The sequence below is a fragment of the Mytilus galloprovincialis genome, chromosome 14, assembly GCF_965363235.1.
Source record: "Mytilus galloprovincialis chromosome 14, xbMytGall1.hap1.1, whole genome shotgun sequence".
Classification (NCBI taxonomy): domain Eukaryota; kingdom Metazoa; phylum Mollusca; class Bivalvia; order Mytilida; family Mytilidae; genus Mytilus; species Mytilus galloprovincialis.
In genome coordinates this window covers 30,079,463-30,092,821 of record NC_134851.1, presented here as the reverse complement: position 1 = coordinate 30,092,821, position 13,359 = coordinate 30,079,463, and the positions used below count along the sequence as shown (strand labels likewise).

Sequence of the window (13,359 nt, the reverse complement as noted above, 5' to 3'; positions counted from 1 at the left end):
CACGGAAAGGATCCGACGTGAAATCCGGTGAGACGAATGCGTGCGTTACTGATTCAAATCATTCTGGTCCGAAACCGATCCTGCCCCATGCAGTTTCGTCCCCAAGTCGATTCGGCCTGATAATAGAATAATGGACTATATAGTTGATCATCGGTAATCGGAGGACTGTGTAAATGTAAAAACGCAAAGCCTCAAGTGATTTGTCTTTTATGAAACGGATTGTTACATTTCATTGTAGCTTTTTAGGACTTTTGTTTATTTAAGAAATAACTGATGCAAGCTATACTTTATTGTAGTTTTAACATGGGTAGGCATTATATTCGTGATTATTTTTGCCCGAGCGATAGTGAGGGCTAAAATAACACTACTATGATATGATGCCTACCCATGATAAAACTACAATAAAGTATAGCTTGCATCAATCATTTCGATTTTGATTAGGACAATTACGGTAATTTATATCATAGTGTCCGATGTGTATAGTTGTAAAGCGTTTGTGTATATGCTCTTCTATGAGACTCCCACATCTGGCAGTGTGGTTTTTCAGAGGGAGGATTTTTGAACAGCCAGCATGAACGGTTGTCGTATATATATATATATATATATAAATATATAGGTCACACGTAGTCCAATTTCGAATAATAAATGTATAAGTAACAAAATGTGCATCATTTAAGAGGAAGTAAGTTTTTTAAATTAATCAAATATTTTAAATGTATGACAATTGTGATAAAATTCATTATTCTGAAGTAGTCAAGATACGCATGTGCAAACACATTTTATTGAAATTAGATCATGGGTTTATTCATGTTATTCACAAAGATAATTTGTAACGGTTTATCATCCTCTGTGATATACATGATATATTATCCTGAGGATAATTTGTCACAGTATTTTTATTCCAGGCATGGTATTTCAAAAGGTAGATTTTTTCCAGAGGAGTGAAAATCTATCTGTGTTATGCGGATAGTATGTACCAGTATATATTTTCCGTTCCACATTTCACAGAACCTTGTGAAATAGATTCCCATTGACAACTATGTAAGTAACTCGCAATCAATATATACTTGACCATAATTATAAAAGTCTCATAAAGGTAGAAAACATTTGCATAATTTATCAATCAAAGGGAGGTAATTATGAGCAATCTGTATTTTAAAAATAGTAATATTATATTCCTGAATCTATTTCATAGTGATTTTTTCCCAGAATCTTATTTATTATGTTCATTTATATAAAAAGATTACTTAAGCATGACTTAATAAGACAGAAAATATTTCACAAATAAATATTATCCAGGTGTTAAAATTGTTTTGTTCATATATATTGTTATGCTATGATTCATCTGATTTCGACACAATCAACAATTTAAAACTACATCTTTGTCCCCAGACCCATGTTATTTTATAGAATTTACATAAACGATATTGCATTTATACTTTTTTCTTAACGCGGACTTTTTGCAGATGACATATCTTTCAGCTGTGCAAATCCCGAGTAGCGGATCCAGGGGAGGAACGTTCTGGGGATTGGAACCCACTTTTTAGGACGATCAATGCATTTAAATAGGGACATATGGTTCGACCCCACCCCTTATCCTTTGACATAATAAAGTTGTTCATTTTTTTATCATGAATAAAATCCTTCACTTTGTTTATTATTTTTCTTTTTGCATTGTCACGGCTTGGTCCAATGCGGTATTATTGCGTCTTTATATAATTAGAGATATCATCATACTCTCTTCCATTACTGTGTACAGTAGTATTGGGTCCGTGTAACACTTATCAATTCAAAGTTTTAAAAAGTTTTAAAATTTTAGATTTTTGGAATTTTGATCAAAGTTTCAAAATATCAAAATTCCAAATTGTGTAAAAGTTTTGAAATTTTGAAATTTTAACCAAATAATTAAAATATTAAAATTCTAAATATCGTTTAGAAATTTGATAGTTTAGAAATTTGATCAAACTTTTAAAATACTAAACCTAATGTGCAATTTTGATTATTTAACTTTTTGAAAGTTTGATTTTTTAGATTTTTGATTAAAATATCAAAAAGAGAAAAGAGGGGACCTGTAAACACTGCTCTGATTCTTAGTTTGGAATAAATAGCTCGAAATATATCAAATAACTTTTTATAAAAAAATAAACAATTAAAAAAAAGAAGTCGTTTTTTTATAAAACATATTAGACATCACCTGGGATAACAGTATTCTGAAATTTTTAAGGTTGTGCATCTATTATAAAAATATCCTATTTAAACCGGCATCAAATAAATTGATTTAAGTATTTGGTAGAAAGATAGCGTTTGAGATAAAAAAAAAAAAAATAATAATAATAATAAAATAACAGCTATTTGGTGTTCCCAGTGCCAAAAATTTAGAGGTAACAGTGAAACCAACTCGCAGTAGGCAAAATAGTATTATTCGCCTTTTTGACGTTCCTGATGAAGGTAGATCCAGAAAAGCGCTACAGTCGCATGCAACTTTAATTTTTTTTTTTTTTTTTTTTTTATTGATTGCATGACCATAATATATTGCCTTTTATGATTGATTTCAGTTCCAAGTAATGATACGGAAGTAATACTTAATTTATGGTGTCACAATGAACGTTGTGCTAGGCGTGCTTCAGCAGGCCCCTAGTTAAAAACAGTGTACTACATTGGAGGATCCCAGGGGGGGGGGGGGTCCGGGGGTTGGACCCCCCCTTTTTTTTTGGTCGCTCAATGCATTTGAATGGGGACATATAGCTGGAACCCCCCCCCCCCCCTTTGTCCTGGGTTGGGAAACCCCCCCCCCTTTTAAAATGGCTGGATCCGCCCCTACAGGGTTGCGTTCAATACCGTAGCGGCTACGTAGTGCTACGTATATTTTGACTATTGAACGTGTACAGCTAGCCGAGTTTTCTACATAGATAGCCGAGCAACTACGTAGCTGCTACGGTATTGAACACGACCCTGGTTCAGTGATGGTGCAGTGATGGTTCAGTGATAATATACGTCATACTAACTTAACTACGAAATATAACAATGAACTAAAATTAAAATCATACAAACCTTATAAGACCAGAGGCTCCTGAATAGGGACAGGCGCACAAACGCAGCGGGGTAAACATGTTTCGTGAGATCACAACCCTTCCCCTATACATCTAGCCAATGTAGAAAAAACAAACCCACAGCAATACACACAGTTAAACGCACTTTAAAAGAAATCCAAGTCCCATGTCAGAAAAGGAAACAAAAGAAACTAATCAAAATGACAATGATAATAAATTAACAAAGGACTACTATATATAAAGCTAGCAGTTACTGACAAATGCCAGCTCCAGACCTCAATTAAGCTAATTTAAAAATAATAATAACTTCATCATATGAATAACAGGCTCCCTGTTGGATGTATTGCTTATTTGTTCCTGAACACTCATGAAATATTTGTCACTGGCAACCAAAAATGGATAATTTAAAATAGGTTGTTCCTGAACTTTTGATAAATTTAAGTTATTTATAAACAAAATATTAAATAAATTTATATGATACATATGTAAAAGAGAACTTATAAATAATCTATCAAAAAACAGCTTGTCTTTATCTTTTAAAACAAAAAAGTTGTGCATTTCTGTCGGGAGGAAAAATACGTCCACAAATCAGAAGTTCGAGCAAAGATCTGAAATTTCGACCTCGTTTTACTCAAAAAGTAGATCAGAATATTTTTATGTACCCTGTATAGCCCCTCGTGGAAGTATCCAAGTTAAAAAAAAGTGTCACTTTAGTGACTATATTATATATCGGATTCCCAAAAAGATAACTATTTATCACTTCATGATATAAACTTTTTAAATGATTTTCAATTTCCAAACACCGACACATACAAATTGATAGATGGGCGATTAATGTACAGCGGCAACTATTACATAAATATGAAGGCTGAAAATAATGTTTATGTTATACGTTTATGATATGAATGTATACAGCGTTTGCAAAACCAGAACAATTAGTTGGATTTGATTGATTGTTGGTTGCTTTACGCCGCATTAGCTCAAAAAGGCTATATCGCGGCGAGAGCCAATTCGAATATTTTTACAATTTAATAAAAAATCCAATTAGTTGGATGTTAACGACTTTATTTGGCCCTTTTAATTTTATTTGACTTTATTGGCCTTTTTAACTTAATTTGATTCGAGCGTCACTGATAAGTATTTTGTAGACGAAACGGGCGTCTGGCGCAACTTCATATTTTTCATTCTTGTGCTGTCTCACAAGTAAACACAGCTAACCATGGTATATCTTTATTGTTAATTGTTGTACAATTGTCATATACTGAATGCGGTGAAAAGCTACAATATAAAAATAAAACAATACTGTAGAAATTTGTTACAGAAAAAAATACCTTAATAAAAATAGCAACATGCTAAGAACATAATTAGATGAAAATGTCTGAATTAGCAATTTATATAGCACATAGCAAGTGTGCATTGTTCCAGTATCACATAGAAATATTAAAAGACAGTACAAATTCACAAAATTGTAACTGCATGTTTATATACCTGGTGTACCATGAAAATATCTCAAAGTAGAAAAATATGGCTTATCAGTAGAAATTACCTAAATCTACACTTTAATTACACAATTAAATGTAAATAATAAATGAAATTATTTCTAAATTTCAAATACATGTTAAAAAATATCATAATTCTCAAAAACAATCATAATATAATAACGCGGATGGCGTTCCATACATAAAAAATCTCGCAACTTGACCCTTTGACAAAATAATCTGAAAATGCCGTTATCGCGCAGCATACAAAAACTACAATTAATATGCATTAAGAACTATTTAAATGTGCACTAAAGACATGAAAAATTTACTTACATTGTGCTTGGATTAACAGATTATTACTTTTAGATGATAGAATTAAAACGTGATAGTTTCAAGGAAGTTATCGTAATTCAATAATAAAAAAATCAAATCGGAAAAAGCTTTACAAAATTCCGGAAATCGTTCCAGCATACTCCTCGCCTGATATTGAAAATTTCACCTTAAACTCAACAATATCAAAAATAAAAACAAAAAAGAAACTTGCAACGTACATATTTACAAGTGTTTATAAGACATTGATTCATATTTAGAAGACTAAACATTTTTTCATTAATAATGTCAAAATATATATATATGCAAAAATACCAAAGTTCAAAGTTCACATGTACTTTAACACTGATTATTGTTCTACAAGCAGAACCACTTCACTGATAGGACGCAAGAATGTTTTTGGGTTGCCATCTATAATCATTCTGAGTTCTACCTTTCGGACTAGTCCATCATCACTGGGCATGACTTTTGTAACAATACCCAAAGGCCAAGAATTTCGAGAGAGTTCCTTGTCACGAACGAGTACAACGTCACCTAGTGAAACATTCTTTTCTACAGAAGTCCATTTCCTTCGATTTTGTAGTGTATTGAGGTATTCAACTTTCCAACGCTTCCAGAAGATTGCAGCGAGATTTTGAACCCTTTTCCACTGTTTACGGAGAAGATCCTTTTTGTCAACAGTTTCAAAATCTATGATGTTAGATTGCAATACATTAGATTTCTGAGTGAGTAATGTCAACGGTGAAAGAATAAATGGATTGTTAGGATCTGTTGATGTTTCAACGAGTGGTCTAGAGTTTATGATATAACTAGCCTCGGCTAAGAATGTTGTGAGTACTTCATGAGTCAAACTACGAGATCCATATTCAAGCAGCATGGCATCCAAAATACGACGAGTCACACCAATCATCCTTTCCCACACTCCTCCCATGTGTGAAGAGTGTGGTGAATTGAAGATCCATGAAATTCCATGTTTTTGTAAGAAATTCTTAATCGGTCCATTTTCCACTTCTATGACATTTATATTCATTTCATTCACGGTACCTACAAAATTTGTGCCTCTATCTGAACGAAATATTCTGACGGGACCACGTATTGCTTGAAATCTGAGTAACGCATTAATGAATGATGAAGCTGACATCTCCTCCACGACTTCGATGTGGACGGCTCGTGTTACAAGACATGTGAAGAGAGCAGCCCATCGTTTACTGTTTGCTGCACCGCCTCTGGTTTTCCTTGTTAACACCTCCCACGGACCAAACATATCAACGCCGACAGACGAAAAAGGTGGTTGTTCAGGCTCAATGCGATCAACAGGTAAGTTTGACATTTTTTGACATTGGAATTCTTTCCTGAGTTTTCTGCAAGTAACACACTTGTGCAGAATGGATGAAACAAGTCTTTTGCAACCTACTACCCAGTATCCTGCTGAACGAATTCGGCCTTCAGTAAAATGGCGTCCCTGATGTTTCACATCTTCATGGTATTTACGGACGATAAGAGTTGTAACATGATGTTTTGCAGGTAAGATGATAGGATTCTTGAAGGAAGAATCAAATTTAATATGTTTCAAGCGTCCACCTACACGTAGGAGCCCATCATTGCCGATAAATGGATCCAGTTGTACGATAGAACTGTGTTTGTTTAGAGGCTTTGAGTCACGAATATCATTTAATTCACTTTCATAAAATTGCTGCTGTACCTCTCTTAGAACAAGCTGCTCTGTGTTGTGCAGCAATTCAACATTGTCCATGTTCTTTGAGCCATCTGATCGCTTCAAATTTAAATGACGCCGAATGAATTTTCGAACTGTAGCTAAGGCAAAATTCAATCTATTCCAATCAGAGAATTTCTCAAATACACTGTTGCCAAGACCATTCGGTTTAACATTCTCAATATCAACTTTGTTCGAACGGATTTCCACATCAACATCTGGCTGAATGAGTGAGAAGTCGGAATCTTTATCCAAAGATACATTAGGTGCTTCGATTCTGCTTGGCCCATGTAGCCAGAGACTATTCTGTAAGTCTGCGGGATGAATACCTCTAGTTCCTATATCTGCAGGGTTCTTTTCAGAACGAACATAGAGCCATTGAGTAGGTTCGCTATAACTTCTGATCCTTGCAACACGGTTGGCTACGTAAACAAAAAAGCGTCTCTTTTCATTGTTAATATAGCCTAAGACTACTCGACTATCACTGAAATATTTGATGTTATCAATATTGATCTGCAAGTGGTCCACTGCAATCTGAGCAATTTCAACCCCTAGCACTGCAGAACAGAGTTCTAGTCTTGGAATGGTGGTACATTTCGCTGGAGCAACCTTGGCTTTACCTAGCACGAATCCAGTAGAAGTAGAACCATCCGAATAACTAACATGAAGGTAACACACAGCTGCAATGGCAAGTTCTGACGCATCACAGTAAATAAATAGTTCCTTGTTTACAGCATTGCTAAGATTTGGCACGATAATACGGGGTATGCGCAAATCCTCTAAGTCAGGTAAGTTTTGACTCCATTTATTCCATTCAGTCAACAAATGTTCAGGCAATGGATCATCCCAATCAAATGTTGAAGACACTATTTTTCGAAGTATGATTTTGCCTTGCACAGTTATTGGGGAGATAAATCCCATTGGGTCGTAAAGACTATTAACAACTGAGAGTATGCCTCTACGCGTTGCTGATTTAGATTCATTAGAGATGCTGAATTTAAAGGTATCGGATCCTAAATCCCACAGCAGACCTAGGCTACGCTGAGTAGGTGAGTCTTTCTCAAAGTCCATATCCACGAGTCCCTTTGCTAAGTCTCCGGGTTCCAACGCATTCATAACAACTTTGCTATTGGACGCAAATTTATGAAGTCGCAGATTTCCATGCATTTTCATGGCTTCTTGGGTTTTAAGAATCAAGTCTATAGCATCTTGGCTTGACGGGCAAGACTTCAAGCCATCATCAACATAGAAATCATTGTTTATAAAATTCTTCACATCGTCACCATGAGATTCAGTGGCTAATTCTCCTATTCGACGTAATCCATACATAGCTATTGAGGGCGAAGGTCGATTCCCAAAGACATGTACACGCATACGGTAAGTAACAAGTGGGTTTTCAATCACATTATCTTTGTGCCATAGAAATCTGAGGAAATCTCTATGTTCTTCCTGTACAAGGAACGAATGGAACATTTGCTGGATATCAGCGACTACTCCTACCATCTCTTTTCTACATCGAATAAGTATTCCGAGAAGACTGTTGATGAGATCAGGACCTTGAAGCAGCTGGTCATTCAGTGAAACATTGTTGAATTTTGCAGATGCGTCAAAGACGCCGCGAATTTGCTCTGGCTTGCGAGGGTGATATACCCCGAATAATGGAAGGTACCAACGTTCTCTATCAGGAGGTAGATACGGGGCAATTTCAGCATGGTGATTGTCAATAATTTTCTGCATGAATTCGAGTAGATGCTGCTTCTTTGTTTCATTCCTATGCAGTGAAGCATCTAGAGATTTGGCACGATTAAGCGCAAGCAGATAATTGTCTGGCATAGTATAATGTGGTGAACCAAAAGGTAAAGGCGCTACCCATTTACCATCAAAGTCTAGGCGAAATTCTTTGTCCATTATGTCTAGAAATTTACGATCTTCAATTGACAGTCCGGGCTTATTGTCGTGACTAGTTGTTTCGAAAATGTTATATTTTGTCAATTGGGGTTGTTCACTTCTGATGAATGTTTTTCGAACGTTAATAATTTGTTCACATGGTTTCAAACTCGTAGGGCGCCCATTATCTATGATGAAATTCTGATCACACTCCGCTGATGAAGGACAATGTTGTCCAAAGAGACAAACATCACCAATGATAGTCCAGCCTAGTGGTGAACGTTGTGCAAAAGGTGACCGTGGAGGTCCTAACTTTTGTTCAAGAACGTGGTGAGCACTTGAAAGGTCACGGCCTATCAGTAACATTATTTTCATAGAAGGGTCGTGTTCATGTAATTGATGAGCAATGTCATGCAAGTGTGGGTAATGGCGAGCAACATCCGGTGTCGGAATTTCAGTTTGATTGTCTGGAATATTGTCACATTCTATAACAGGTGGTAATTTCATTTGCAGATTGTTACTGACGCTTTCAACTACCAGTCCTCCTACAATCCGTCCACTACTTGTCGACCTTCCGGAACATGATTCCATCTTGTATTCGATTGTTTCAGATTCAACAGATAAGCTATCAAACAAACAAGTTTTTCCTAGAGTCCTATTGCTTTGGTCATCAAGCATTGCATATGCGAGTACAGCTTTGTCCGATTGTCCTTCCGGAAATATTCGCACTGGAAGAATTTTTGCGCATGATTTGCCTGTAAAGCTGGGAATACCACAAATCTCGGTACAACGAGAGCTTACTTCTGCTGGTGTCTCCTCGCCATGCTTTGGTGCAGCATTACCAGTTCTTTGATTTGAGTTATTGTTAATGTCTGCATTATTATTGTTAAAGTCTATATGAAGAGCAGTGCAATGAGTTGACGCTTTGCATATGTCACACTGTATCTGAGCCCGACAACGGTTTGCAAAATGGTCTGAAGTATCGCAACAACGTAAACAAATGTTATGACTTCGAAGCAGAGTCTTTCTGTTTTCTAAACTTTTGCTCCGGAAAGCTTTACACTCATTAATGGTGTGTTTGGCTCCAATGTGAATCAAACAGGCATGTGTTGAGTTTGAGTTTGACTTTGTTACAGGAGTAGAATTTACCTCCATCTTATTTGCCGTTATAAGATGCTGATCTTTTTGTTTGTACATAGTGTTTTGTGGTTTACTGTAACTTGGTTTTCTTGTTGACTGATTCATAGGTGTTTCAAAAAGGAGACTTGGGTCATTTCGAATAACACTTATTTCACCAATGAATTTTAAGAACTCGCTAAAAGGCGGGAAAATCACTTGGTTCTGCTTCTTATAATTCACCACTCGTGTGATCCATTTATCTTGAATAAACTTTGGCAGTTTTTGAACTATTGGTCTAATGCCTAGTGAGGAGTCTAAGTATGAAAATATCACACTATATTCTCGGAGTGTTTTCACAGCCTGAATTTCATTTAGCAAATCGTGTAGGTCATAAAGAACTTTACGGTCAATCATATTTGGCAAATTTGAAAGTTTTGTTTTCAAAGCAGATTCTAATAACTCTGCTGAACCGAAACGTTGGTCTAGTCTATTCCAAATATTGGTTAAACACAAGTCTGGACTGTCGGCACATGAAGCCCTGGTGCTCATGATCAGACGATAAGCATCGGAATCCTTTTTTACACAATTTGTCAACAGAGTGATTTCTTCTAATGCAGAACATTGAATGTCAGCAGCCATAACTTTGAATCGTTTTTTCCACACGATGTAACGGTCTGGCTTGTCGTCAAATCTTTGTTGTTGAAAACTTTCTAATAATAAGTTTTTCTTAATAAGAAACGTTGTAAATTGTGTTTCTGCAGCAGCGCTATTGTGTGAAGCTGAGATTAAAGTGGTTGGCCCTTGGACTGGCATTGTTGGTTTTGCAGTAGTTGTTTGTTTAGGAATAGTGTGAACAATGTTCTGTACTATTGGTGTAGAAGCAGTAATATCTTTTTGAAAATAGTCTGGCGAGACTGCAGGTACAAACAATTTTGCTTCAGCTGATAGAGGTTTGTCTTGTGGAGAAGTAGAGCCCAATCCATCTAGATAGTTTAAAGTTCTTTCGAACGCACCAATTTCCTCTTTAGGTAAGATATCAGACCCATCATGTTCAGATCCGCCTTGCGAATGTCTCTCTAGATAAGTTGCTTCTACATCAGCCGCTGCTGCATTTTTTTGTTGTTCAAGAATTTCTAGCTGTAAGGATTTTTCAAATTGTTCTTTTTTCAATGCCACTTCTTTTTCAACATATTTGAGCTTTATTTTTTCGGATTTTGCTTTGGCTCTTAGCCCAACTGTACGACTCCCAGATGCTGACGAACGAGTTCTGTCTGATCTTTGTGACGTGTGCGATTTAACTGATTTTGTTTCTATGGATTCCTTTGCAAACTGAATTTTGTCCATTAACATACTGTATTTGTTTTTAACATCAGTCATTATCACCCAGTATGATTCCAATTCGTTTTGGGCTTCTGAATCTCTTGAACGTGACAGAAAATCAATGTACTCATTTGCATTTTTGTCATATCTTTTGTACACAGTGTCTAAATCTGTTTCTGCACTTTGTTATGCTGACAAAGACTTTGGTAGTGTATTAAGATTGTTCATACAATTTGATAACATGAAACTTGACGCTTTTGCCCTTTTTATGTGAGTGTCCTTTTGTTCCTGGTGGAACAGAGTTCCCTTTTCAGTCATCTGACTAGTTCGTTGATCTGTGTCTCCTTCACGACTGTCTGTAAACATGGCGGACATGTACCAGTGTGTTGTAAGGATCCTTCAAGTAATCTTTTCACTGTGCTGTCTCACAAGTAAACACAGCTAACCATGGTATATCTTTATTGTTAATTGTTGTACAATTGTCATATACTGAATGCGGTGAAAAGCTACAATATAAAAATAAAACAATACTGTAGAAATTTGTTACAGAAAAAAATACCTTAATAAAAATAGCAACATGCTAAGAACATAATTAGATGAAAATGTCTGAATTAGCAATTTATATAGCACATAGCAAGTGTGCATTGTTCCAGTATCACATAGAAATATTAAAAGACAGTACAAATTCACAAAATTGTAACTGCATGTTTATATACCTGGTGTACCATGAAAATATCTCAAAGTAGAAAAATATGGCTTATCAGTAGAAATTACCTAAATCTACACTTTAATTACACAATTAAATGTAAATAATAAATGAAATTATTTCTAAATTTCAAATACATGTTAAAAAATATCATAATTCTCAAAAACAATCATAATATAATAACGCGGATGGCGTTCCATACATAAAAAATCTCGCAACTTGACCCTTTGACAAAATAATCTGAAAATGCCGTTATCGCGCAGCATGCAAAAACTACAATTAATATGCATTAAGAACTATTTAAATGTGCACTAAAGACATGAAAAATTTACTTACATTGTGCTTGGATTAACAGATTATTACTTTTAGATGATAGAATTAAAACGTGATAGTTTCAAGGAAGTTATCGTAATTCAATAATAAAAAAATCAAATCGGAAAAAGCTTTACAAAATTCCGGAAATCGTTCCAGCACAATTCTAGTATCTATCTATGGTGACTTTATGTAGATACTTTATAGCAGTATCCTGGCTCCAAGCTACTAATATTGGTCTTACTCTGAATTTCAGCGTAAAAAATATCAAAAACCTTACACATTCCAGACAAGTACAACGTTCATTGCGATACCATGAATTCAGCATTCCTGCTGTACCAATACTTAGATCTGAAATCGTTGATACAAGGCAATACAGGGGCGGATCTAGCCATTTTAAAAAGGGGTGGTTCCAGCTATATGTCCCCATTCAAATGCATTGATCGGCCAAAAAAAAGGGGGTTTCAACCCCCGGAACCCCCCCCCCCCCCCCCTGGATCCGCCAATGCAATATACGATCGTCTTCAACGTTTTAATCAACTATTTCTGTTCTTTATATTGTTTTATTGCTTAAAGTTCAGTAGAATATATATATACATCTTCTTTTTTATATACTCAACCTTACCATACTATTTGAACTACTGCGAGTTGGTCAGTTTTCACTGTTACTCCTAAAATGTGGGTGCTGGGAAAACCAGCAAGTAAAATGGTCAGTATCAGAGCCTTGCGTTTAAAATGAATTCTCTTCTTTTGAATAATATTTATTTTTGTCATCCAATTTTTCACCTGTTACAACTGCCTGTCTGTGGTTTTATGTTTTACATTAACTTTTAAATATCAGTATGTCTTCATTTCATTTTGTTTCGTTTCGTTCCGCTTTTATTTCGTTTTGCAGTTTACAAGTACCCCTCTTTTCGCCCCTTTTCTATACTTGATATTTTAATCAAAAATTTAAAAAATCAAACTTTCAAAAAGTGAAATAATCAAAATTGCACGTCAGGTTTAGTATTTTCAAAGTTTGATCAAATTTCTAAACTATCAAATTTAAAAACGATATTTAGAATTTTAATATTTTAATTATTTGGTTAAAATTTTAAAATTTCAAAACTTTTACACAATTTGGAATTTTGATATTTTGAAACTTTGATCAAAATTCCAAAAATCTAAAATTTTAAAACTTTTTAAAACTTTGAATTGATAAGTGTTACACGGACCGTATTGCAACTAACTATATTTCTACCTTTACTTTTTATATTTGTACTGAGATCTGAAAACAACTCACTTTTATATGTATTTCACTTACCTTATTTTATATACATGTGTATATTACATTAATCATGATATTTATATTATTTCACAATTAAGTTTGAATTAAGATCTTTGAATTACCTCTGGTTTTCTATAACGTTATGTGTCTTTTTAAGAGAATGCTATTTACTT

The 13,359-nt window shown here is 35.0% G+C and overlaps 1 long non-coding RNA gene across 1 annotated transcript; it reads right to left on the bottom strand.

The window, feature by feature from the left end:
* Nucleotides 1–11,343: 11,343 nt before the first annotated feature.
* Nucleotides 11,344–12,073, bottom strand: LOC143058663 (uncharacterized). The gene is made up of 2 exons (XR_012973178.1): nucleotides 11,944–12,073; nucleotides 11,344–11,407 (listed from the first exon to the last, which is right to left on the bottom strand). It is a non-coding gene; the product is annotated as an uncharacterized LOC143058663 (long non-coding RNA).
* Between the last annotated feature and the right edge of the window lie 1,286 nt (nucleotides 12,074–13,359).